The sequence below is a fragment of the Phalacrocorax aristotelis genome, chromosome 2 (assembly GCF_949628215.1).
Source record: "Phalacrocorax aristotelis chromosome 2, bGulAri2.1, whole genome shotgun sequence".
Lineage (NCBI taxonomy): Eukaryota > Metazoa > Chordata > Aves > Suliformes > Phalacrocoracidae > Phalacrocorax > Phalacrocorax aristotelis.
In genome coordinates, this window is record NC_134277.1 from 156,875,141 (window position 1) to 156,902,422 (window position 27,282).

The 27,282-nt window shown below is 41.8% G+C and overlaps 1 long non-coding RNA gene across 1 annotated transcript in view; it reads left to right on the forward strand.

The window, feature by feature from the left end:
* LOC142053984 (uncharacterized) overlaps nucleotides 1–24,110 on the forward strand; it is a 40,714-nt gene extending 16,604 nt beyond the window's left edge. Inside the window, exons 3-6 of the long non-coding RNA XR_012659410.1 lie at nucleotides 3,818–3,922; nucleotides 4,408–4,554; nucleotides 6,661–6,756; nucleotides 23,685–24,110. This is a non-coding gene — a long non-coding RNA (uncharacterized LOC142053984). The remainder of the gene's footprint in view (nucleotides 1–3,817; nucleotides 3,923–4,407; nucleotides 4,555–6,660; nucleotides 6,757–23,684) is intronic.
* The last annotated feature ends 3,172 nt before the right edge of the window (nucleotides 24,111–27,282 follow it).

Sequence of the window (27,282 nt, forward strand, 5' to 3'; positions counted from 1 at the left end):
CGGATGCTTTTTAAGCCCTCCTGTTCCCTCTGTGCTCTAATTCCTTTGTTACAAAAACCACAAACACCTTCCGGGCCAGGAAATCCAATATCTCTGCAAGTAATTATCTTTACACACAATAGACACAGAAGGCATTGTCACCACTTGAGAAGCACATATGGCTAAAATGTTTACATGTAGATATTCCTGGGCCAACAGTGCAGGATGAAGCAGGCTAATGAAAGAGCTAAAACAGAAAATGAGGTAGATGCTTTTGTGAACAACATATTTTTCAGTCTAATTTTTGGTTTTGTCATTAAATTAGAATTTTAGTAACCTGACCAAATTAACAGATCAGCTGGATCCAGCCAAGTTCACACATGACAGTAAAGCAGAGCAAGAATAGAAAACAGTAATCCTGCCCGCTCCATCCACGAGTGATTAGTCAGACTCTCAGTTCTTCTGCTACACTTTTCCACACCCTAGCTCTCAAAACACTGTTTAAAGAAGAGCGATGGATCACTGTTACAGGAGAAGAAAGAAGCTAAGTCATGCCAAAGACCAATGTCAGAGTAAAATATAATCCTAAACCAGTATTCAGGGGCCTTAACTGTTCCTGACTGTGCCTCTTCTAATAGCAAAAAAAGAGATGCATTTACTTTCTGAAGTCATAAAATGAAGAAAACAAAAATACATGTTAATTAGTAAATAACCTAAATCCCATTTTTGCTTCTCTGACTACCATTCAGCATTACCTTAATGTTCTTTAACAGCATGTACATTCCTCAAACCTGAATCACCTTCTGGTCTGCTGAAGCATAAGCTGGGTACTCCATGGATGATTGCAAGGACATAAAAGCTGTCTCCATATACCCTTCTACTAGGAGCATGTAGGAGACACATCTATCACCCAGCATTCATGTATGTATGGGTCTGCAAATGGTTCACAGAACCAGAAGCTCAAATTTAGAGTCATAATCCAGGAGTGCAGCACAGACTGGGATCCACCTGGCTGGAGAGCAGCTCTGTGGAAAGGGACCTGGGGGTCCTGGTGGACAGGAAGCTCAACGTGAGCGATCAGTGTGCTGCTGCGGCCAAGAAGGCCAACAGGATGCTGGTTGCATCAAAAAGGGCATCACCAGCAGAGATAAAGTCATTATCCTGCTCTACTCAGTGCTTGTCAGGCCACACCTGGAGTCCTGTGTACAGTTCTGGTCCCCGATCTACAAAAAGGATGTGGACAGGCTGGAAGGGATCCAGAGAAGGGCCACCAAGATGATCAAAGGACTGGGAAGCTGCCATATGAGGATAGGCTGGGAGAACTGGGTTTGTTCAGCCTTGAGAAAAGGAGGCTCAGAGGGGATCTCATCACCGTGTACCAGTACTTAAGGGGTAGCTACAAAGAAGATGGAGACTCCCTTTTTACACGGAGTCACATGGAGAGGACAAGGGGGAATGGACACAAGTTGCTCTTGGGGAGATTCCGATTGGACACGAGAGGAAAATTTTTCACAGTGAGGACAGTCACCATTGGAATAATCTCCCCAGGGAAGTGGTTGACTCGGCCACGTTGGACAGCTTCAAGAGTCGTCTGGACAGGGTGCTGGGCCATCTTGTCTAGACTGCGCTCTTCCTAGAAATGTTGGACTAGATGATCCCCAAGGTCCCTTCCAGCCTGTGATTCTGTGTCATTTTTAGAAAATGGAGTCCCCTGAAGGGAGATGATGGAGATTTGGCTGAGGAAAAGTGTTGTTGGTAGAAAGATATCAGACCCAAATGTTAGTCAAAAACCTACTGGTTAAAACACAGATCTGAAAGCTGAAGCTCTGCTCTCGTACAGAGCTGGAGTTCCCAAGGTGTATATATGGGGAGACAGCTTTGGTGGATGCTCTCTGCAGCTTCAGGACCTTAAAGCTTTCAGACTGCTGCCACCCTGGCAGCCTTGGGAGACCACACTTTTCTGGGACATCTGAGGTTTTGGGTGCCAGCACAACTAAAGGAAAGCAGAGGTCCTGACAAATTGAACTCTGTTCAGAGATGTTGAGGGCATCCTGAGAGAGGAGACCACTCACTATCCATGACTAATGGGAAACTAGGAGCACAGAAGCCCCAAAAGGCATGATTAAATCAGGAAGTTCAGCTTATATGTGCTTATATGTGCTTTTTTCCCTACTAAAACATTTCAATTCTTTAGAAAACAGCATGAAAAATGTAATTTTTTTTTTTAGTTTTCTAGTCCATAAGAAATACAGAACTTATATTTTTTTGTTTGAAATAGCAAGGGTTTTCCTCATTCTCCACTCTAATTTATGCCCAGGGCTATGTTATACTAAGAGGCTATTCATTTAGTGGATAGACTCAGCCCCCTGATAAACTAAGAAAACATGAGGTCACTGTGAGGGCTTGAAAACTGCAGTATGGCAATGGAGTGGCAAGTGGCTGGAGAACAGAGAAAATTTTAGAAAACAAGCCCAAGAGAGTCTGCTTCAGTGCTAGTACCAGCTTTCATCTTTGAACAATACTCCTTACCCAGGTCTAAACGCTGACACCATTTCTAACTCAGGGAATGCCTGAGCCAAAAAATCCTGAAAGCAGATAGGAGGGAGGGATTGCTGCAAACTTACCCTGTTCTTACTCTCTTGTGTAGCCTATACACTTCCTTTTTGCTCCTATCCAACCTCAGAGAGAGGATGCTGGGCTGGAGAGCCCTTCGGGCTGACCCTGTACAGCTGCTCTGACACTCTTCTATTTATGATACATTTCAGAGGAAGTGATTTGCTCTTATTCCCAATCATTGTCAACAAACAGCAAACCCCTCCAAAGCCATTTTTGATAGAGTCAACCTAAGTGCTTGCATTGAGGGATTAGTCACACGCTGCTGGAGTGAAAACAAAGAAAATGTAAACAGCTAATGCTTTTGCCAGAAGTATGCAAGAGTCTGTGTGGGAAAGGATATGATATAAGAGCTTGTGTGATCACACATGCTTTTATTAAAATAAAACCTTTCACAGCAATTCCTAACATGATTTTTTTTCAAGTATCACCATTCATTAAACAAAGCTTGCCTGTGCAATTATCAAATATGTAAGACTTGTGATATCAGGTAGATCCCTCTATGGGCGTATTTCAAATTGGTGTTGTTTAATTATTAACTGACTCCATCGTGCTTTCTTTCAATATGTGTTCTTTATTTCAGGAATACATCCTGCAATACTAAATTAAAAGATAAGCTCAGTCAAGAATCTGAGGAATAAGATCAAAATCAGCATGTATATTTTTTCTCACCTTCTTTTTCTCAGCTACCCCAAATTATCGTGACAGCCAAGCCAATGGAAAGAGAATTTTCTAGGGCTTTGGGGCAGAAGATACCCCTTCACCCACCTCCTTCTCATCCCAGCCTTAGTGATCTCACAAGTGTGTAACAAAAAAAGTTGTGCCATGAAGGTTTAAAGAAACTTTGAACTGACTGTTACCATAGTGACGGGCAAAGTTTATTCTAATTTGCAGGGTATTTTTCAGGCAGTTGTTTATTTGTCCCAACACATAGTTCAGGTGATCTTTTCATAAAATGCAGAAGTCTGGCAAATAGAAAAGTCAAGGAATGGTTTCATAAATGTCAAAAGGGTTTATTTTGACATTGCTTAATCAGACCGGTTTGGCTCAGAGTGGGGTGGTGAAACAAGGAGACATGGGCAATGTTCACAAAACTACCCCGCAGTGAGGGACCCCTTTCCGGCATTTCCATGGTAAGGTAGCCATGCACTTCTGCATGCAGTGCAGAAGACACACATTCACTCTGCTCAGAGTTTACCTGAATCAAAGGCTTTTTCTTTTTCAGAAGAGGTGCCGACTGAGAAGTTTGCCACTCTTTCTGAAGTGGTACTCTTTTATGTTTAAAAAGTCACTAGAAAAGCCACTGGAACGCACTGGTGCTCTTTTCCAGGTGAGTGCCCTGATGGCAGGCTAGGACTCTGCCTTGAATATAAGTGTAAATGTACATGACTGTAAATGAATACTTAGAGGTTGATATAAAATGGAAGCTCTTCAATAGGAGTGGAGGATAAGGCACTATCCCAGAATACCTACAGAGAGTCAGTGTTCACCCACAAAATGAGATATCAGATTTAAAATCCCTGCTTTATTTAAGGTAAGAAGACTGTTTAAACCCCTTCAAAGTATACTAAGTGAGGGTTTTAAAGAAAAAGTTGAGCTACTTTCTGTGAACTTTTATTTTCTTCCTTCCCAGAATAATTGTTCCAGAAAAAGCAAAATATTTCTTCGGTCTATTTTACCAAAGGTTAAAAATAATTAGTTTCAGGAGGAGCCAGAATTTTGGGGTGTTCTTGGCATGAAGTTTCCTGGGAGTCAACTAAACCAAGAGAACCCATGAGGAGTATATTTTCCCTTTCTTTATATCTTCTGTCCCAGCAATCCAACACACACAGGGGGCTCCCCCATAGCCCAGACGGCCTCCGAAGCAGGCAAATAGCACATTGAGCACCTGGGCTATGGAGTTGAAAGAGACCTCAAGATGAATGAAAAATGGCTCCATCCCATCATGAGGAAACCTTCTAGGTGAGGAAGACTTGCTGCTTAATAGTAGGTACAATCTGCACTTACCGAGGTTAGCAACTAAGTTTTCTAGATGTGGAAGAAAGGCAGCTGATCGGTTTCAGTTCCACAGACCAATACCTCCTCACCAATGAGATAAAATATTTTTTCTTTTGTCTTGAAAACATTTTTTCCAGACCATCTTCCTCCTTTCTCAACAAATTCAGATCATCCCTCACATGCTCAGAACAGCAATACACTGAATGTTCCACTCTGTCCCTTCTGCCTTATCAAGTTTCCAATTACTAATTAAATATATAAATTCTAAAAGTACATTTTAACCACTGACAATTGATTCCTTTTGGAATAAAAAAGCCTCCCTCTAGAGCAAGTTACATGAAATCACTTGACTCAACAAGCTAAACTAACTTCCTTTTGCTTAACCCAACCTTTTAGTGGTTGGCAATGCTCCAGCACCTTTGATTAAGGGAAAAGATGCTGAAGGGCCAGATTTCTGAAGGTGCTGAACACCCATAGCACATGCTGATTTAAGCGATGCTGCAGATGCCGGGTCCCTGTACCATCCTGCCCCATGACATCTTCAAATCACTTTCTCTTGGCATGACAGGCTATCACTTTCACTTGTTTTTCTTTTCTTGGACTATCAAAGTTAAATTCCACAGAACAGTGATGTTTATCTCTTTTTGAGCTGAGCTGCAGAAAAGTATTTGCATTTGAAACATCAAGTACTTCTACACCCACTTCTCCAAACAGAACCACTACAGGGTTTTGAGTTTGCACCTGTACTTTCCATTGCTGCTTTGATTTATTCCTTCTAAAAAGGAAGATGAAAACGAGTTTTTTATTTCAAGTGCTGGACTCATCCTCTGAATGGGTGGGTTCAGACTTTGGCTCTGCCATGCAGATCTCACACATGAGAAATGCATCTGTGAAATTGAGATGAAGTGGTTTCCTTTCTCCTGCCCTTCTGCCCTTCCTCTTGACTAGTTGGGCAATAAGGTCTGCAGGAGGTCCTCAGCTGAGGTCTCCAGGCTCTGTAAAGCTATAAATTACAGATTTGTTTGAAATTATTTGAGGAATTGTGTAGGAATATTGTAGGAATAGTGTTCAAAATGCTGTGTGCAACCCCTATGGGGGCTTGCTACAGAAATACTACCCAGAAGGCCCTGGAAATGCAAAGCTGTCACTGGGCACTCAGTCATGTTGCTATCACACATCTCAGGCAGACCACCCCTACTAGAACAAATAGCATGTGCAGAAGGGTTAAACAGAAGGAAACTGATTACAGAGGGCCAGAGAGACTAAGTGTCCCTGAATGACTTACTGCTCGCTGCTGGCTGAATCATCTACCACTTCTTTGGAGAAGCAGAAGCTCTCAGGACTAAGTCAGGAAAAGGCTTTGTCATAACCCAGTGTTCTATATGTTTTATAGAAAGTCCATGACAGGATTTACTTTTCACATTACAAAAGGGATGGAAAAAAAACCGATGAAGAATCTGAAAAAGCAAACGATAATTCCTTAGAAATCACTGGGAGTGCCTCACTGAAAGCCACAGGGTCGGAAGGAAACACTGAACGTTTGTGTCTTCCTGTGCTTCAAAGTCATTTTCTTTCCATTTTAGAGAGCGTCATTTTGGCTGGCTCCGTGCCTCTTACATCAAGACAAACGGTGTGCCTTTCACAATGACTGTGCTGGTATACACCTGAAAGCTAAAGGGGAGCAAAAGGGGAGTGGAAACAAAGCTTTAACTCAGAAGAAAGTCAAAGGAGGATTTTTTTAGCATGTTCATATTTTTTCCTTTTCTTATTGATGACAAGGGTTGGGGGCAAAAAAAAAGGTGTTGGAGTAATTGATTTTCAGAGGAAATTACAAATGAGCAGTAGAGCTTAGCAGTGCTAGCCACAGGAGCACAAATACCTGAGAGAAAAAATACTCAGCTTCATTGTTGCATATTCTGCTTATAATATAATCTCTTTCTACTAACAACTCATGGATAATAATTTTCAGATAAAAGTCAATAAATAGGAACAATGTCAAAATTGCTGCAACATTTGACAACACTCTCAGTACCATAAAATCTGAGGGTGCCATTTTTTTATGTCTTGCAGGCTGAGTGCCATAGAGGCTATGTGCAGTGTTAGCGTGAGTCAGGAGATGGCGATGTTGGAGATGGTCTTAAGGCTCCTCACCTGGTTATGTAACAGGTAGATTTGGGTGGTGGGGATGCGGGAAATGCTCCTCTGTAAACTGTGGTGCAGGGCTCCCAGACGCTAACCTTCAGGCTGCCTATGTCCCTCCTGGTCCAGGAGTATTTGCAGCTGAAGTTGCTGTATTCAGGTTGCATTGTGCAGCCAAAGAAAACCTACTTTGCTGTGAACTAATAAGTACAGGAAGATGGATTCAGTTCCTCATGTACTGAGACTCTGCTCCAAGGGTCACTTTTTTGGAGGCAAGGCTAAAAGAATATATGTCAGGTTGCTACCTGAGAGAACCGAGAAAGCTCCGAGATACTTAGACTGACAGACAGGAAAATGTTAAAAATGGACATTGGCTCTTTTTCATGTGCTATAATATTATTTTTCAGGAGTTCCTTGAGGTTGGGTTGCTCTGCATCCAGACTTGCAAGACAGATGGGAAGGGGGAGATGGGGCCACAGCCCACCTCTCCCTACCTGGTTATGAGGTTGCAGAGGTGGCTCTAGATCTCAAACCAACACCCCATCTCACTTGCCAGCTTTTTCCAAGCCTGTAGGTAGAATTTAGGTGTCGAAACACCTAATCCTGCATTGCCACAGAGGTCTGGGTGGGGACTTGTCATTTGTCTGCCTTGGAAAAAGTCCTCCTGGGCACATGTAAACGCTTCAGCTGGGAGGTCAAGAACTGTCAGGCTAAACTGGCAGATCTCTACAAGGTCAGGCAGTCACATTGCTGTTTGCAGCTTGATGGGTTCCATGTAGCCAATTTGGGCTGGTTTTAAACTGACTCTGTCCTATCCATGGTCATTAGGAATTTGGGGGAGAAAGAAGATACTATACTCCTTGCTGCATACAGAGTGTTTGGGACAGACATGGCTAATGATTGCACAGACTCCCAGATCATAGAATCATAGAATGGTTTAGGTTGGAAGGGACCTCTAGAGGTCATCTAGTCCAACCCCCTTGCAGTGAGCAGGGTCATCTTCAACTCAGAGCCCTGTCCAACCTGACTTTGAATGTTTCCAGGGATGGGGCCTCCACAACCTCTCCAGGTGGTGTTTCACCAGTGTTTCAGTGCCAGTGTTTCACCACCCTCATTGTAAAACACATTTTCCTTATATCCGGTCTAAATCTACCCTCCTTTAGCGTAAAGCCATCACCCTTTGTCCTGTCACAACAAGCCTTCCAAAGAGATTGCCCCCATCTTTTAGTACTGCAAGGCCACAATAAGGTCTCCCCTCAGCCTTTTCTCTTCTCCAGGCTGAACAATCCCAACTCTCTCAGCCTGCTGAGATGCTAATGAATGTCACTGCATTAACAAAATACTGGTTAACTCCCACCAATTTACACTTTCATTTGCACGTGACTGAGATCTGTGCTGAGATTTTGGGATTGTTTGAACTTCAGACTCAAAGTGAAACCTGTGGGTGAATATCCTGGTTCATAACTAACTGAAGAGAAAGTTCATGCAGCATCCTGGGAAGGAGAACTGCCAGGTTTTACACTTCCTTGTCTCTAGCACAAAAAGCAGCACAGCGAAAAAACTTATAAAAGGGGAATTATCAGATTACAGGACAGAAGAATGTTCTTCAAACCCTGGTTCATGAACCTTTTCACAAACATGCTCAGAGGTGTAAGTCTGAAGTGCAAGCACAAATCAGTACATTTTTTCATTATTCCTGTCATCTTGCCAAATTTCCCAACAGCTTGGAAGAGCCCTCTGCTTTTGTCTGACCCAAGGATTCTCACCCTGGGGATTACGAGCAGCTGGCAGACGACTTTTATCACCCTGCCTCCTCTCAGGACTCACTTCCACAGGACAGATCCTGCAGTAGCAGGTGGGAATTTTTTCAGTTAGTTCATCCACCAGAGAAATCACATGCTTAGACCCTGAAGGTCTGTCTTATAAATAGAGGGCTCAGTGCAGCCAGAAATGTGTTACTAGGCAAGAGGGAGTACCAAACTGACCGAAGCCAGTAGTGGGTGAAGGCATCTTTACCCATTCCTTTCCTTTCCACCCTGGAACCCTCTAAGAATCTGGCCCTTCTCTGACTCTCCATCCTTTATAATACATCCTGAGAGATCTACGATGCCCAGGTACTTCTCTCTAAGGGTGAATATCTCTGGAGCAGAAGCATATTCTCATCAGCTGGAATGCATGCTCCAGAGTTGTCCATCCTGTGCTGCTGCCTCAGTGGTGGGAGTGTGCAGGTCCAGCAGAGGAGCAAGGAGGGTAGTCAGTTCCCTTACTCGTTCCCATATGAATATGCTGCTCTTGTGAGTCAAAGCCTTTAGCCAGCTAAACCTAATTTTCAAGAGCATCAGGGTGCCTTTAAGGTTGTCTGCATCCCATAAGTGTTTTAACATTTTTATGAGTCTCTGTTCCCCATCTCTAATAGAGGATAATAACACTCCTCATTTACTGGGGTGCTGGGGGGATAAATATTTATGAAAGACATTGTAATCATAAGATTCCACAGGATGCCGGGTCCACATAAATACCATAAATCGACTGCAAATATATTGTGAAAAACAAAGGAGGTTTGCTTCTACTGCCTCCAGCCTGGCATGGGGAATCAAAGTGTGTTTAGCTACCAGTGCTCTACAGCATCTTGTGATGTCAGGCAATTTTTAGTTTGTTTTTGTGTGTGTGTCTGTAAGGTTTCTGGAAATACCACAAAGTCAAATCCTGTCATGATCTTTCATTCACTCCTACTTCCAGTCTGAGCCAAATGGAGAAAGTTTAGAGAAGCAGAAAAGTACACAAGCCAAATGCAACTGAGCATTTGTGTGTCTATTTAAAGACTTATTTTGGGGACCAGCATGGAGGATATGGTTGGGGCAAGGTTTTGATTTCACCCTTGCTGGCTCCCACATCCCTAATTAGATCTGGGCTTTTTGTAGGTAAATAACATTTAAGTGGAACTATTTCTGACCACTGGGGTCCTGCACTCTGCTGTGCAGTGCCCTTTCATTAGGAATTAGCCAACCTGATGCTGAATAAACACATTGTGTGTTTTGCAAGAGCTGTGTTGTGGTCTCTGTTAATTACTCTCTTTAACCTATTGCAAACATTTGCTGCTTAGCCACACACACCACAGGACTGCTTGGGAAGGGGAAGATTATGGGGGATGCAGGGAGAAACTCTTAAAGGGAGGGACAGCATAAAGACATGTTACGAAGTCTGTTTGAACTGGTGTCAGATACAGTAATGAGTGGGTAGGAATAATAAATAATACATAGCACTTCAGGAACAGTTCACGTTCTCTAACTGCCATGCCAACATCAAGCAATTAATTATATGACCAGGACCTTCTCTTTCACCAACAGTCTCTTGACTCCACCGGGGAGACCAGCCTGGCTTGCTCATTTACTCTTTTTCCTGCATCACCGTTGGCAGTGTTTTGTACTTGGAACCTCTCTCTCTCCCCTTCACCCTCAAATTACACTCTCATTCATGGTAACCTATTCAAAGAGTGCTTAGATGCATGCTTAGCACTTTATTGCTGAGTTTTCCTCAGAGGTGCCTAAGGGCTTTCATCAATGGAGCAACAAACTTGAAGTCCACCATCCTATGTCCCTGCTCTGGGCCTCCACGTTCTATGAGATTTGCAGGGAGTCAGCCAACAGTCACCAATGCAGTGGGATCGTCACCGATCCAGGGATAGCTGTGCATCAGTAATCGCTACCTAATTTTCATTACCAGCCACTTTAATAGAGCCCTTACTTAGCTCTAAGTTATAATTATGAAATTTGTTCTGTCTTATCAGCTTCTCTGGAACATGTAAATGATCTGAACCTCTGAAAGTTGGACTATTTTGGCCCGTACTCCGATGGTAAGAGTAGGCAGGGACCTGTGGGTTTTTTACATGAGTGATAGTAGTCCCGTAAAATAACTCTCTTGTTTAGTAGTGGAATAGTCTGTCTTCATTGGGTGTCTCCAGCAATGCAATCATGCTGTAATTACAGCAACACCAACTCCTCTCATCTAAACATGCCCCAGCTTCAGCTAGCCTTGTTTAAGCACTCAGCAGCCTTTCTGTGTCTCAATTCCCACATTGATAAAGTAGGAGGCATTACTATTGACACTATTAATTATTAATATATTTATTAATTTTCAAAGCCCCAAGGTTTCCAGATGAAAGGTTCTGGGTAATTGTAAGGTGTTCTCCACACAGCCATGGGCTGTTAGCAACGAAGTCAAATCAAAAAAGATTATCAAATACACACACTGAAAGATATTGGGCCAATCAAGTAAAGCATTGCTGTGGGATAATGGTCTCCCACTGCTACAGAAATTCTGAATCATTAATCTCCATTAAATATCACAAAGGATCCAAAGCCTTTCTCCTCAAAGAAGGAGGCATTCACCTTGTCACAATGTCTGAGGGCTGTGACACTGTTAGGCCAAATCACTTGCTGAAATTGAGTAATTTCGTGCAAAGGCTGTCTGCAAAGCAGGGTCACAGTTACTACCTGGCTATTGTAGGACTCCTTCCCATCAGCCAGCCAGAAACCTTGCAAAAACATTGACAGTTTCAAATTCTTTTTTTCTTGAATATTTCAGTCTTGGTACAGTCCTAGGTCTACGTCTCCTGGGGTAAGTTGCTATCAATCAGACTAGACTACAAATAGATGTAGTGTCGTCTTTGTGGGAACACTCCTGGGGTGCAGAGAGAGATATGTCCCAACTGGCCCTTCAACCATGTTTTCAGTGATACTACGAGGAGGCCAAGATTCAACCTGACAGACTGAAGGTGCTTTATTGTCAGTGGAGACAGTCAGGCATTTCCAAAGGGCAAGTTAGCTCACACTTACAAAGACTTGCCCTCTGTAGATACCTAAATTCCCTGGGATGTCTTCATACACTGTATGCTAGGATCCTGAAGCACCCAGCCCCAAACCGTGTAGGTCTAGGTGCTTAAAGAAAGCGTATCAGTTATGTGCACACAACAGGGTGGGATAAATCTAGCATCCGTTCCCAAAGCTGTAATGTGTACAGCTGGACTGTGGAAAAGAAAACTTTCAGGAGATACCACCGGGGTTTCTTTGCCAGTGAGAGCAACATCAGGATCCATCATGACACTGATTTGGAGCTGACACAAACAGGTTGTGACATAATGACTGCAATCTGTATAAGGTGTAAGCCTGCTCCCAAAACTTTCCCACCACTTTCCTACTGCAGTGGGTTAACCTTGGCTAACGGCAAAACTCCCACCCAGCTGCTCTATCGCTCCCCCTCCTCAGCAGGACAGGGGAAGAAAATAAGATGGAAAAGCTCACAGGTCAAGATACAGACAGGACAATAATTACTAACCACTGTCACAGGCAAAACAGACTGAACTTGGGCAAAATTATTTTAACTTATTGTCAGCTAAAATAGATTTAGGTAGTGAGAAAGAAAGAAATAAAAAACCCTTCTCCACCCCCATCCCTTTCCCCAGTCCCACCTTCACCCCTTCCCTCCCAACTCCTCTCCCCACCCCGCGGGGCGCAGGGGTGGGGATGGGGGTTGCAGTCAGTCCATCCCAGCCCCTCTCGGCCGCTCCTCCCTCCTCACACCCTTCCTCCGGCTGCTATCCTCCTGACTGCTGGAAGGAAGTGACGGCTTTGCAAAGAGATTGAAACGCTCTGGTCAGGCTTTGCATTCTGTAACAAATGGCTTGTGCTAACCTTATAAGTAGGATTTGAAAGCTGCATGCATGCATTTCTGCTTTTTGGACTGGTAGTGATAATTGATTGCCCACAGCTCTAGCTTAGAAAGCCAGACAGCTGGAACCATCACGGACTCTTCTGCCTAAATGAATTAAGTAAATGAATTAAGCAATCAGACACAAAGGAGTGGGTGTGCAGCAATTGCCTATCATTTGAAATGCAAGGCAAAAGTAATTGATCGTGCAGTTATCGTACCACACGACATACACACACACATATCCCCTGCTCTTGTTTATATCTTCACAATGTGAGAAAAAAACATAATTGCAAGACACAGACAATAATTTGTCTTCCCCTGTGTGGTAGCAACATCAATAGTTATTATACTAAACTATTCCTTCAAAATATGCTGGGCACTTCAACAGAAAAGCAATTCCTTGCCCGAAGGACTCAGTCTGTGCTGGATTCTGCCCCAGTGGGATAACTCCTAGCTTCATCACTGGGGTTTAATGTGGACAAAGCAGTCAGATAAAAAAAAGAGAACAGAAGTGAAAACAAGGCAAGTAGAAAGAGTACTTGGTTATTCTTTGCATGCTACCTGGTTGTTTTTATAGGCTATGTCTTAAATATATTGATGCTGGCAGGTGAGGAAGCACAGCAAAGCAAAAAGGAGGTGACAATTATGGTTGTGGCAATTTGACCATTGGGATTTGATGACTGGCATTATTGACAGAGGAGATTGCAAGTGTCCCCATGGAAAGAGATGACGGAATCCACTGAATAAATAAGACATGCTGAGAAAAAGTTATGAGGCTATATATCTTGGTTTACACGCAAGAGCATCCAACCCAGCTCTCCTTAGAAGGTTTTTGCACTAGCTTTATGGAAGCTGGATGGAGACAAAGATATTTGTGCAGAGGTCAAGTTCTTTCTCGTATATCATTTTTATTTAACGGTGATTTCTTTCTGGAAAACAGAATTCTCTGAATACATAGAAACACTACTCAATGTGTTGCTTCAGAGAAAAACAGACATAAGTAGGTACTGAAAGTATGTCATTTGCACATAAATCCATCATTTTTTAAGGACAGCAAGCCCTTAATCATATACCGTAGAACTGCATCCTCTTACTCTTATGTTATCTCAGACAAAAATGATTAAGAAAGATTGAACAAACACCCAAACAGCGTTGGCAGATCACCTTTCTGTGAAAGAAGTCTTTGGGTTTTGGTTTCTCCTACCCAAGTGCCATTTCATTTACATCACCATAAGTTCTGCACTAATATCTAAATCCCAATGTAAAACTGGGGCTCATTTCTGAGACACAAGACACTCTTCAACCCCCAAAACCTAAAACACAAATAGAAAAGTTAAAGAAGAAGAAAAAGAACATTGTTATTTCATATGTGTTGGACTCCAAGGCCCAGACAATGACAAATATTCATGACCAATAAATCAATTTATGATAAAGGTGGGGACTGAATATTGCTCAGGAGAACTCCTTCATTTCAGTCATACTCTCTTCTTTCTTATACCCACCCGCATTGTGAGTGACTCAATGTGCGGCCATACAGCCATTGTAAATAGCAGGGGGAAACGACCTGGCCATTATGGACACACATATATAGACACATATATATGGACACACATATAAAGACACAAGTTGGTGTGTATATGGGAAGGAACACGACAGTAAGTTTGTGTAGGACAGAATGCATTTGTGCTCTGCAGGCCTTGTCTAGACAGGTGGGATGGGAGGGATTTGATGGGAGCAATTTGATTTTAGATAGGAAGCATCCAAGTCCTTATGTGAAGGTTGAGAACTTCAGCTCAAAGACTTCAGAAGCCTCAGGCTTAGGTTTGGTTATGGATTTCCTTCATTTGCATTTTCTTAAACTCTTTGATATTTGGCCAAACTTAAGAACTCAAACATCCTTTGCCTTGCTAAGATTTCTTATGTATGTATGTACGTGTGTTCACACATAGCTGTGTGACTTGTTATCTCGGAGATGCAAATGCCTGTGGGATGGGGAGGTCTCTGCCACAGCTGATGATCCAGCATGGTTTGTCATCCACCACTGGGAGACAGTCTGGGATGAGAATGGAGCTGTGCTTGCTTTCCATAGTGCAAGAAGGAACTGCCTGGCCTCAGGTTAAAACAGAAAGGATAACCATGTATTTCTTAAGAAAAGGAGAGAAACTGAGTTTTCAAGCCCATTTGAGGGGTGGAATTGTGCCCACTTTGCCAGAAATCAGAGGTAAATCATTGCAATGTCCTGTCTCCCATAAATACACACATGCTGATAACACAGGGTGGCCTCCAGCCAGTTCAGCCTGCACAGTTGGAACTTTAGTTTTTAGGGTTCGGTCAAAAGTGGAGTAAATATTTGCAAGAGAATATTTTCCTAACAGGGACACTCTCAACAGTACATTTCCTGGAAAAGATCTCTGCCATCCTCCTCTTTTATTGTACAGTCCTGCAAGCCCAGGGTAGGCAGAGACAGAGAAATAAGTCAAGTGCTCTGAACCTGCATGTTCAGCCTTTACAACAAACCCATGTAAGCCCAGTCAGGAGACCTGACTTCACAGAATTTTGAAGAGCCATCCTTTGAACTTTGAAAGCCTCATTTGTAAAAGATAAGATTTACAGCCCTAAAACAGGCAGGAAAGACCTGACAAACTGTTGTCACCCGGGGAAGCCTTCCTGATAATTTTCCTTTCCAGTTCCAAGAACAGAGCATTTTAGAAACACAAGTGGACAATAACCTTTTTGCTGAGCCTATTTGACTTTGATTCCAGTCAAGTTGACATTTTAGGCTTTACTTAAGTAACTTTGATGTACTTTTAAAGATTACATCCTGATAGCAAAAGAACCTGTACACTTCAGAAGATTTGGTCTGTTCAGATGCTAAAAAAAAAAAAAGGAAGAACCATCTGCAAACTTTTGAAACAGCTTTGTCATTTGCCAGATACAAGCATTATTACTATTTTGTCAGTATTCATATTTCACTTGCAGTCCCAGTGAAGATTGGGACCCTCTGTGATAAGTAGTGTTTAGTAATGAAAGACAGTCCAGCCTGGATTCATCTGACCTAACTTGAGACATTTAACTGAGAAGTCTAATTTAGGACCAAAGTCACTTGAGGCTTCTCCTATAATCAGTGGGGCACTATGCAGGATGCTTCAGACTTATGTCCCAGTTGCCCTCTGGAAGTGGTTCTCTGCCTTGCCTATACATAAATAGTGCTGATACCTGAAGTGCTGAAAGATAGGTAAGATAAATCGAGGCCTTCCTTCTCATAGAAGAGAGTAGCGTAAAAAAACAAGGGAGAAAAAGAGCAGAAGATAGAAATTATTCAATTCTTTCCCTACAAAAAGAGTATGAGGTACAGAGCTTAGGTGATCTGCCCAAGGCCAGAGAGCACAAGACAGGTCCAAGTAATGATCACAAGGATTTGAAAGCAGCGTCTTAATTATAAAAAAAGCTTACCCCTCTTGCAGTGGCCTCAAGTTTTTCCCTAATATAAATAAAGACATTAAAACAGGAAAATGCTTAAAAAAAAAAGACACTATTCATTCAAATTATTTATTTCCTCTTTCATAAAAATATTGAAAATTATTATAGATTAATACTTGTCACTTTTCCTGTGAAAGTTCTCAGGAATATTTTTTTCCTTCCATAGGATATCAAATATCACACAAAAGCTAATGTAGCTATGCTGAATGCTGTTTCTTATCTGTTGTATATTACAGTTTTGGCCAAAAACAGAGGACCACGTCTCTGAATGGAATTGGAGTTGTGTGGCATATCCCGGCCCTAAAACATGACAAAAAGTCATAATTGTTGATTTCCTTTAGAAATTATTTCATTTTCATTTAGTGAAATATTGAAGTGAAGAATTGTCATGTTGCAAGGAACAGAAATGTTTCATTCAGACAATGACAATTTGGGGTATATTAACATTTTTTTTCCTAACCATTGTAGATTCCTTACAACTCAGTATCATGAAGTTTGACTTCTGATTTTTTTTTCCCAAGGAATAGATACACACAAATAGAGGAATGATTATAGTAGATCAAAGCAAAGGTCTGTCTGATTCAGTACGCAGTCCCTGACAGTATTTATTTTTCATTAAAAAATACCAACTAGATTGATTAAGACAACTGAAGAGCCAGAGACACAGTTGGCACAAATAGCCTGTGCACAGCCAATAGATTGAAATATTCGTGCATAAAATATGCAACAAACTGTTCCAAAGTTGTAAAAAAATACACATCAAACAGAGTTAGAATGAAACTAATGAAATAAATTATTTGCTATAAATACTTTGGCTGGTTCTTATGGATATAATTTGTGCTTCAAGGAAGAGAAAGAAGGTTTCTGGACTATATTTATACAACAGAATCCAGTTCAGCATTTGACAGTAAGAGTTCAAAATTGTACAATAATAGGAAGGAGAAGTTCACAGCTTAGCAAAAAAAAAGAAAATTTGTTGCATGAGCAATGGATTATGGAGAACATTTTTCTGGAGCACCCTATCTAGCTTTGATGCCCACAATTTAAAAATACATATATAAAGAGAATGTATGGAGGCTAAAGAGAAGAGGCAGCAAAATCATGTGAAAATTACAGAAAATATACTGCTCTGAGGCATTGAAAGAGCTGTGATTGCTTAGCTGCTTCTTCAAACAGAAAACAAGCAGTGAAAGTCCTGACAGTGGAAAGTTTAACCACTGGAAGACACTCTTAAGGGAAAATGAGGGATTATCTCTTTCTTTATTTCTTCTAGTCAATGTATGCATTAGCAAAACACAAATTAGTTAACTCGGTGGAGAGTTGTGCAATACGGGAAGCAAAGCCAGATGTAGCAGATATTTGTGAGGAAGACAGTATTTGTTTGCTCAATAAAAATAGAAACTAAACAGCCTCCTTCTTGCTGATCAAGAAATTTGGGTATCCAGCATTCAGGGTGCCTAGAAGCCTGGCAGAAAGAGAATTTTTATGTGGACAAGAGCATTTGTTTTTTTGATGGAAGAAGGCTTGATATAGACACACTCCAGAGAGTTCACTGTCCTGCTGTACTGAAGTCTCTTCCACTCCTAAGCAAGCCTCAGCCATAGGTGAATTTGCAGTAAACAGGCAGCTGATCACAGGGAACTTTGTTCTGTGTTGACATCAGAAATACTTTTTATGCCAGTGACCTAGAGAGCAGAGAAACCCAGAAGTGGCAAAACTTCCAAATCACTCCACCACAGTCCCATTAGAAAAGGCCATGAGCACACAGACCGTTCATGTCTCCAATGATCTGTTTGTACTTGGAAGGCCAAATGTACGGATTGCCCAAATAAACACTGTCCTTTAAAAACAAAGCCAAAGTCAAACCAGGCTACACAGTCCTCTGCAAAACTACTCAGGAAAAGCATCCAGTTCCTTAGTAGCTTTGGTGCTTCTCACCCATCCACAGCTCAGAGAACACTTCCACCTCTCTGAGAGCATTTGCCTTTCCCACCTCACATAAGGTGCCCTCAGGACCAGGCTGACAGGGATCTTAGATAGCACTGTTATTCCAAACAAAACTGTGGAAAAAAATCACATGTTGCAAAAGAAAGTATTTAAAAGTCATTTCTCCACTGGAAGAAGGAAAGAAGAGAAGAGAAAGGAGAGAAAATAGAGAGAAGGGGTGGCTCTCTGGGTCACTGTTTAGTTTAGGTGACTAAACTAGAGAAAGTTAAATATTAATTCACTTTCCAGCTCCAGTTCACAGTCAGGCATTTAGTACGAAGAAGAACATGAGCAACTGAAGCCACTATAAGGTCATGTTAACTGAAGCTCAATCATGGGCTGAGTATGACCACCAGATTGTGACCTTCAAGAGAGAACTGCAGGAAATGCTTTGTGAGTTTTCTGGGGATCAGGCAAAGAAATCCCTAGCTTATGATGTTCTGAGGATGCCCTTCTTCAAATCTCTATTCAGACAGCCCCTTGGGTTTTCACAGCAAAATCTCAGGCTAGGTACCTAGAGGCTGTAGACACTTCTAGGTTTAGTTGATAACAGAGCAGCTGTCCTGAGGATCTGAAGTTTGGACTTAGGTATTAAAAGGGGCAGTTAAGAGACAGCTGAGCTTTGAAGAGCTCCAACATTATCTATTGCATACTTTGTTAAAAAATGTAATAAATAATACTGCATTAAAGAGCTTCAGCTTTTCATTCCCATCATCTTATTGAGTGGTCCTCCCATTCTATCACTGCATGGTTAAAGCTAACAATCCGTTCTCTTTTATTTCCTAATCCCTTTGAGTGTCTATTTTGCTCAACTAGAATTGTTCATGATGCTTTGCCTCCAATACAAAACAGCCCTGATGTCTTTTTTTTCTCCACCTTTGCCTTCAGTATCCTTTATACCCCCTTCTTTTACTCTTTTCTCTAAAATATCCTTCCATGCTGACCTTCTAGATGTCAAAAGCAACTTAAGAAGCAGCCACAGCTAAAGCTAATATGTTCAAATTATTTTGCTTGCTGTCGGAGTACACTGATAACATTCTCTTCCTACACATGTTCACGTAAACTAGCAGGAAGTTGTTTCTCAGCTGTCACATATCTGAAATCATAATGAAATCACATTGCACAAGACAAGTAGAGCTGAATGAAACAAGCTTTTTTATTCTATGTGAAACATCAGAGTTTATGGTGACTATCCCAAATAAAGATGAAAAACTTCAAAATTATCAATATAAGTTGCAGAACAGGAATGGTATTTGAAGTATTAATGCTGAAATGTCATGATACTTCTTTTTGGATGTGTCCCACCACCGCTGCTTGCACAGTTGGCCAGATTTCTCCTCCATTTGCTTGCCACATCCATAGGATCCCGTGTTACTCAGCAAAAAGTCAGGTAGGCAAAAGACAGGATCCCACCATATGATGAAATACTTATCCTTTCCTGTACTGCCTCTTTGTTTCTTTCTTCTGTCTTCTCTCTATGTTGAACCCAAAACTTGGAATTCTTCAGGGCACTGTCTGTTTTATAACTGACTTGTATGCTGTTCAAAGAAAAAAACCAAAGTAAAGTTAACTATAAATGAAATAATGCCTCCACAGCTAAATAAGCTACGGAAATCATTCTGTTGCAAACAATTCCTACAACCTTTCTTTCCTGGAGCAAAGTAGTGAAGGCTTTAAAGCAACTTATTCTCCCCAAATGCCAGGACAGTATAACAATGTTATATAGCTTATCTGCTCTGCCAACTTCCCCTGCCAAGGAAGTCCTTTTTAAGGAACAGGAAGTTTTATTTAACATTTACATTAATTTCATTTAGATGTTTCATAAGTATCAAGGTAGCAACAGACCTGGAGTTAGTTCACTGTGGCATGAGGCTTCCTTGGACCTCAGCTTGTAAGTTGCAGATAACATTGGCTCTCTTCAGCTACATGCCACCTTTGTAAAGGACAATAGACGTTCTCAAACCTTTAGTGTCATTCTCTCTTCTCTGCTCTCTCCAAAAGCCATCATTTATAGGAGAAATAGCCATCTTATTCTCCTGTCCATTAGGCAGAGAAAACACCAACTGAGATTTCTTTTGAAAAGAAATGTAACTACTGTCACCTAAAGTGAGCCACCTGTAATATGGATGTCTACGTCTGAATGAGTTACCTAAGTTCCTTTCATAGGCATTGAAAAGAAACTGTCAACTACAGAGTATGAGGTTCATCTTTTTCAGACATCCATCTGAATCACCTGCTAATGACTGGTTTTCCTCACTGGTTGTAAAGGGAATTAATAAGGCTAGTTCAGACAGACTCTGTATTGGAAATATTTGTAGTGAGACAACATGGAATTGCTCAATACACAAGGCTTTCCTACTTGAACAAGAAAATCACAGAATCACAGAACCACAGAATGGCAGGGTTGGAAGGGACCTCTGGAGATCATCTTGTCCAACCCCCCTGCTGGAGCAGGCACACCCAGAGCAGGGGCACAGGAACGTGTCCAGGTGGGTTTTCAGTGTCCCCAGGGAAGGGACTCCACAGCCTCCCTGGGCAGCCTGTTCCACTGCTCTGGCACCTGCACAGGAAAGAAATTTTTTCACATATTCAGGTGGAACTTCTTGTGTTCGAACTTGTGCCCATTCTGTGCCCATTGCCCCTTGTCCTGTCGTTGGGCACCACTGAAAAGAGTCCAGTTCCATCCTCTTGATACCCACCCTTCAGATATTTATAAGCATTGATAGGATCCCCCTGCAGACTTCTCTTGTTCAAGCTGAACATACCCAAGTCTCTCAGCCTTTCCTCATAAGGGAGATGCTCCACTCCCCTGATCATCTTAATAGCTCTCAGCTGGACTTGCTCGAGCAGTTCCCTGTCCTTCTTAAAGTGGGGGGCCCAAAACTGGACACAGCACTCCAAATGTGGTCTCACTAGGGCAGAGTAGAGGGGGAGGATAACCTCTCTCGACCTGCTGGCCACAATCCTTTTAATGCAGCCCAGGATACCCTTGGTCTTCTTGGCCACAAGGGCACGTTGCTGGCCCAGGGTCAGCCTGCTGCCTGCCAGCACTCCCAGGTCCTTCTCAACAGAGCTGCTTTCCAGCAGGTCAGCCCCCAGCATGTACTGGTGCATGGTGTTTTTCCTCCCCAGGTGCAGGATGTTAAGTCATAAATCATAAAAATGAAATTCTGAATCTGTGTTGGATTCAGAACATGTTGGGCTGCCTTTTACTGCTGGGACTGTAGATTTCAGTTATGTTATATCTAGTTATAGCAACATTCACAAAATCAGAGCCAAGTCTTAGATTCCCTGACTTTATGCAATAACTATTGATGAATTTCATTATGTTGGCCACTCTTAAGAGAATTAAGTTGACTGCATAAGCCAAATCCTAGCAGGGTTTGCTGAGAATTCACTAGTAGGTGTAGAATAAAATGAACGTACATCACAGGTGAACATAAACTACTCAGGGTGATTTGGATAAAATAAATACTTCGAGCTCTCTGTCTCCTTAGTGTTTTGTAAATTAAACCACTCTGATTTATGGTTCTGAATATATATCAAGCCTGAAGTTTACAATTTGAAAAATGCCATATTTAAATTAGTAAAATGCAATATTTAAATTATTCTAAAAACCAAAAATTTGTATTGCTCTCAAGCATCATTTAGGACATACTGTTAAGTTAAATGTGTTTAAGTTAACAAGTTAAAGTTAAGTTAAACATGAAGTTAAAAATTAGGGGCCATAATATTGGATGGCACAGCCTGAAGGACTACTGTGTTTCTATCTGGAGAAGATACTGATTAAAATGTAGACCAAAATATCCATGAAACATGCTAAGTGCTTCCCTCACAGTACTCTCTGAGTTGTTAATGTCATGATCTTCTTGAAAAAACTCTTGTTGGGGACTTTCTCCTCACTTCAAAAAAGGAACAAAGTGCAGGGGATAACTATTAACCTGGTCATTCTTGCAGCGAGGACACTGGTTAACCTCAGTTATTTGCTTCCAAGATGATGATTATATTGTCAGTGAGGGTGCTTTTCTTCTTAAAGTCACCCTGAACTCCCACTTTTTCTTGATACTTGAGGCACGCAAATATCTCTTGAAGAACAAACCAAATGAGAATCAAGTTTAGTTAAGAAGCTTTGTGTTTGATGCTCCAAAATCAAGAATTGTTTAGAATGCCATGGACAGTGGTCATTAACTCCATTTCCAAAGGAAATAATGATGTGGATGCATTGCAGTTCCTTACCAGTAGCACACCTGCATGTCAGGCTTCAGACTTTAGAGTTAACTGGTTATAATTAAAGCCACCGCTGCATCACTAAGAGGCAGTATGGTCTACCAGAGACCTGAGTTTTAGCCTAGGCTGTCCAACTGATCTGCCATCCTGAGTCACTTCATCCCTCTTATCCTCCTACTCTTTGTTTCTTCACGCTGTGAATGTTATGGCAGAAAAGGGCTAAGGAACCTGCAAGGAGAATTCATCCATGTTGTGGGTTGTGGATTGCTGATGGCCATATACTGTCTTTGGGAATGGGCAAGGAGCAGCTTATAAGATGAACAAATAGTTCTGGTAGCAGCAGTTTTCTCTCTGGCCATTCTGGGATGCTGCAGCCGCTACCTGTCACGTGACACGGACATCTCTGGGCATGGGAGGGGTACAGGCTATGAAGCATGGCCATGAAAGCCACTAGAAGCCAGGTGTCCCATCTGGCTTGTGCTCTGTCTTATTCTGTGCCTCTTATTTGGACTGCTGTGGTACAAATAGTTGGTAATTTATGAACAAAAGATCTGACAAATGCTGAACCCTCCCTGTGGGAAGTGTTTTACTCCAGCATAAGGACCCTTGAACTGATTCTGTGATATATGTGGCCCAGAAGTACCTGTACCTCCAATTACATGTGCGCATAGTGCCTAAGCTGAATTCTGTATTTAATCAGTCATGTAAATCATACTGATTTCCAGGTATTGATATTACACATGAACAAATTTGTGATGAAGGAGTATATAGAAAAGAAGGATATCCTTGAAGAGAGATGCAAAATTTCAGAACTGCCTCTCTGAAAGAAAATGTCAGACAAAGAACACACTATTTAGGCTAAGCAAAATGGGCTAATTTAGCTCCAAGAAGACAGAAGTTCAAAATATCTTCTGTAGTTCTAATAAGGAAAATGGAATTTCCATTCACAGGAAATCCTAGCATATCAAAAATAATACTATGCTCTTAGTATAAAGAAGACACATTTTCAGGTCCTGAAAAATAAATAAAACCCCCCTTTTTTATTCTTTTCAATCTGAAATAGCTTCTTGAAAACACAGAGACACATGGAAGAAATCAAAGCTTTTCATTTATAACACTTATAATGCTAATATATGTATATGTTACATATAATATATGGATCCATGCAGTTATATGCTTATTTTAAAAGAAACATGTAAATATAATTAAATAACTTATCATCTCTAAGTTTAACATAGTCAAATTGAAGGAGACTGTTTTGGATGTACTGAAGTACTTGAAAAAGTAGAAATTACTCTTTTCACTTGTTTCTCATTTTGCTTTTATCAAAATCAACAGGCTCCCATGACCTTTTTCCTTTTTTTTTTTTTTTTCTTTTGAAGAGTCATCTGTTACATTGAGAACATTTTGTTCAGCTCTGCACTTGAAACCTTCTTTTCTTGGCTGGTAATTTTTCCTAGAAGCACCAAATCCCTTTTACCAGGCTTCTGTGTGCAGATAAGCCACTGGACAAATATTAACTAATTCTTTTTGCCTATCTCTTGTTCCATCAGAAGTCTCGAAAAAGCAAAGGATACTTTTCCTTCAGCACAATGGATCTGGCAGGACATCATTAACCTGGACAGGAGTGTCAAGCCAACTTGTACCACTGCAAAGCAAATTCACAGTCAACACATTCTGCAAAGCTGACTAGAGCAATTCTGCACAGCTACACTGATCTGATAGTGGTAGCCCACTTAATCTTTTTCGATAGCTGCCCACAAATATCAACAGAAAAGGATAGAGGTCAGTTTGGATGTACAGGGAGAAAGAGAGCTCAAAAGCAATCTGTGGCTGTTGAAAGAAGTTGTTCTTTGGTTACTTGAAACAAATATTTAAACCTCTGGATTACAGAATTTACACTGTTGAATAAGCATATACAGCAGCTTCACCAAAGCCAGATTTTTCCTTCCTCTCATTTAATACTCAATAAAAATGTTACACACACACAATCTATCTTGTGCATTTTGAAAGCATGTGGGTGTATGGCTAACAGACCACACAGATGTTTCAGCAGGGGTTGTTTCTTCCTAACTCTCTCCTTTATTTTTTTCTTCCCCTCTCTTTTTGGCCATGGTTGCAGAAGGAGTAGATAGGGAGAAAAGATTAATAAAAAGACAAGGTTGGAGAATTTTTGTTTATTGCCCAGAACAAGTTCACTTTATAGCCTCAGCTGACCTCATCTGAATTAAAAATGCTTCCCTTAAAAAAGGTTTCCACAGAAAAACTAGGCAAGATGGTCTTAAAATAGGGTTGAGTTGGTCCAAGTGATGGCCCGTGGGATGCTTGGTCTCCTGCCCATGACTGGGGTACTGCCTTAGTGCTACCCAGTGCTAACCCACAGACTAGCTCAGTGCATTGCTGCTGACTGCTTCCATAACCAACACAATGTGTCTGCAAAGTGCAAACACTGGACAGCCCTGAAATGAACAGATGCAATTTTACAAGTCATGCAAAATGATATGAAAAACCCTCATGAGGAAGAAAGGCACAACATTGGCTTTTATGGGAACACGATCAAGCCCCAAATAGCCTTAGAAGAGATCCAATGCATAAACCATAAACTACTGTTAAGTATTATGGAAGAACTGACAGGTCCTTTATTAGGAAGGTTTAGAGTCAGGTCTGGTACGGAACTGTGTTCTCATGATTATGGAGGCTCATAAAGTCCTAACACTGTTCCTAAACCTGGAAAAGTTCAGCTGTGATGCCCTTCAATAGTCTTATTTCATTAATAAGCACAGATGCTAAAATCTTGGCCCAGATAATGGCAGATAGATTAACTAAATAACTCCCACACCTATAAATTCTTAGACCAAGTGGGGTTTGTATGTGGGAGTTGAGCTGAGGAGACTATTTAGCCTTCTGTATTACACAAAGCATTAGAGAAAGCCAGATTTAACAGGGCAAATGAAAAGGGAAGAAAAAAAAAAAGGCATTTAGCTGTGTGCAATGGCTTTCCTCATCACAGTATTAAAAACAAACAAACTTTGGAAGACAATTTATTGCCTAAATTAAAACTCTTCATGCCTCCCTGCTAGGTAATGTTTAAAGGATGTAATTCATTCTCCTCATTCAATGTAGACTGAGAAAATAAGGCAAATTTATCACTTATTCAGTACAGTTTGATTGGATGATCATTTTTTTAACAGCTTCATGTATGGAGTTTGGCATCAAAGAAAAAGCAGTAGCATGAATTGTCACAAAGAGTTTTGAAGAATTTTGGATTTTAATTCCTTGAGAAAACAATGCTGGAATTTACGAATGAGGAGTTGTAGGGGTAGTCTCACTGTAAGACCTAAAGTATTAGGGAGTGTATTTAGCCATGTGTTAACATCTGTCTGTTCTCCTTAAGGGGTTCTTGGAAAAGTAAAAGGAAAAAATTCAGGACATAGAGGTGTATATTATTGTGTGTAACACAGGAGTACCTATGGAATCAAGACCAATGTCTAATTGACTCTAATAATCCTGTGTGACAGACACTGAGGGATGGTCCTTACTCCGAGTTCACTTTCTGACTAGAGAACACATTTGTTAGAAAGGGAGCAGACAGTAGAGAGATTTGACGATCCTAGAGGTCTTTTCCAACATTAATGATTCTATGACTCTATGACTTAGTTACTCAAAAGCCTCAACCCAACAGCATCAAAGCTGAAGTTAAAACCAAAGTCGTAAGTCCCAAGCGATGTCTGCAGTAACACCTAGCTACACACAGGTTCATGCCCACGTTCTGGGCATCACTGGGGCATTACTACATCATACCCTAGTTTTCCTCCAAACATGTAGATCTATCACAATCTGTTTTTACAGGTATGCACAGTCACTGCAAGCTGCAGGCAAGGATATTGAAAGGAGTGGCTGATACACCATAGAGACCTCGATGGCTGGAGAAATGAGCTGACAGGAACCTCATGAAGTTTAACAAGGGGAAGTACAAAGTCCTGCACCTGGGAGAGAACAACCCCATGCACCTATAAGCATTTGCTAAGTTGCATGAAACACACACTTGATTTTAATGGAAGAGCAAGAAACAAAGGCTCAATCTGAACAAAATTAAGTCTGGGTGCAAAGGATGGTGTTAACAGATACGGTAACAGGTAGCATTTGAATTGCTCCAGCAGCTGCCCAGTCAGTCAGAGACGAATGCAGCAGCGACAACACTAAGTTCCACAGCCGGGCGCTAGATTGGGGTGGACAAGCGGGTTCCCGGAGCCAGGGAGGTCCGAGGAAGCGCAGAGCAGCCCGGCAGCTCTCTCGAGGGAGGCTGAAGTGGCCTGGGTGCTGCCACGAGCAACGGCAGGAGATTTACACGGCCCCAGGGAGCGTGAGCGGCCAGGGGCGCGCGGACAGGACGGGCAGCCAGGGCGTGGCATGGCACCCATCTGCCGACCTGACAGGGAGTCGCAAGAGGTTTGCTGTCTTCTGGGAGGTAAGATCTGAGACATCAATGAGAGGGTGCCACAGCTTGTCAAAAGAGCTGATTACTCTCCTCTGCTACTCTTCCATGTGGGCACACATGATGCTGCAGGCCAGAGTCTGGGCAGAACTAAGCAAGACTCTAAAGCCCTGGAAAAGCAAGTGAAAAATATTGGTGTCCAAGTTATCTTCTCCTCCATACTACCTTTTGGAGGAAAACGGGTGACTAGAAATAGAAAAAATGATACAAATCAACTCCTGGTTACATGGCTGGTGTCAACATGAGAGTTTTGGCTTTTATGACAATTGGACGTTCTTCAACAACCATAGACTGCTAGGGAGGGATGGACTCCACCTGTCTGGAAGAGGCAAGGGAACCATTGGCAGCAGGCTGGCAAACTTGGAGAGGAGGGCTTTAAACTGAGGAACATGGGGGGAGGGGGACAAACTGGCAATGCTAATGCCATCACACACAATGGGGGAATAAGACGGGACAACCTGAGCAGTGATAAAGGTGCCGTGGTGGCCTCATGCGATTGCAACCAGGAGACCAACTACCTCAAGGGTTTGCGTGGCTGTAGTGGATCCTCCTACACCCCTCCAGGGAAACCTGTGTGCTCAAGCACCTTTCTGAACTGCCTGTACACCAATGCACGCAGCGTGGGGAATAAACAGGAGGAACTATAGGTCTGTGTG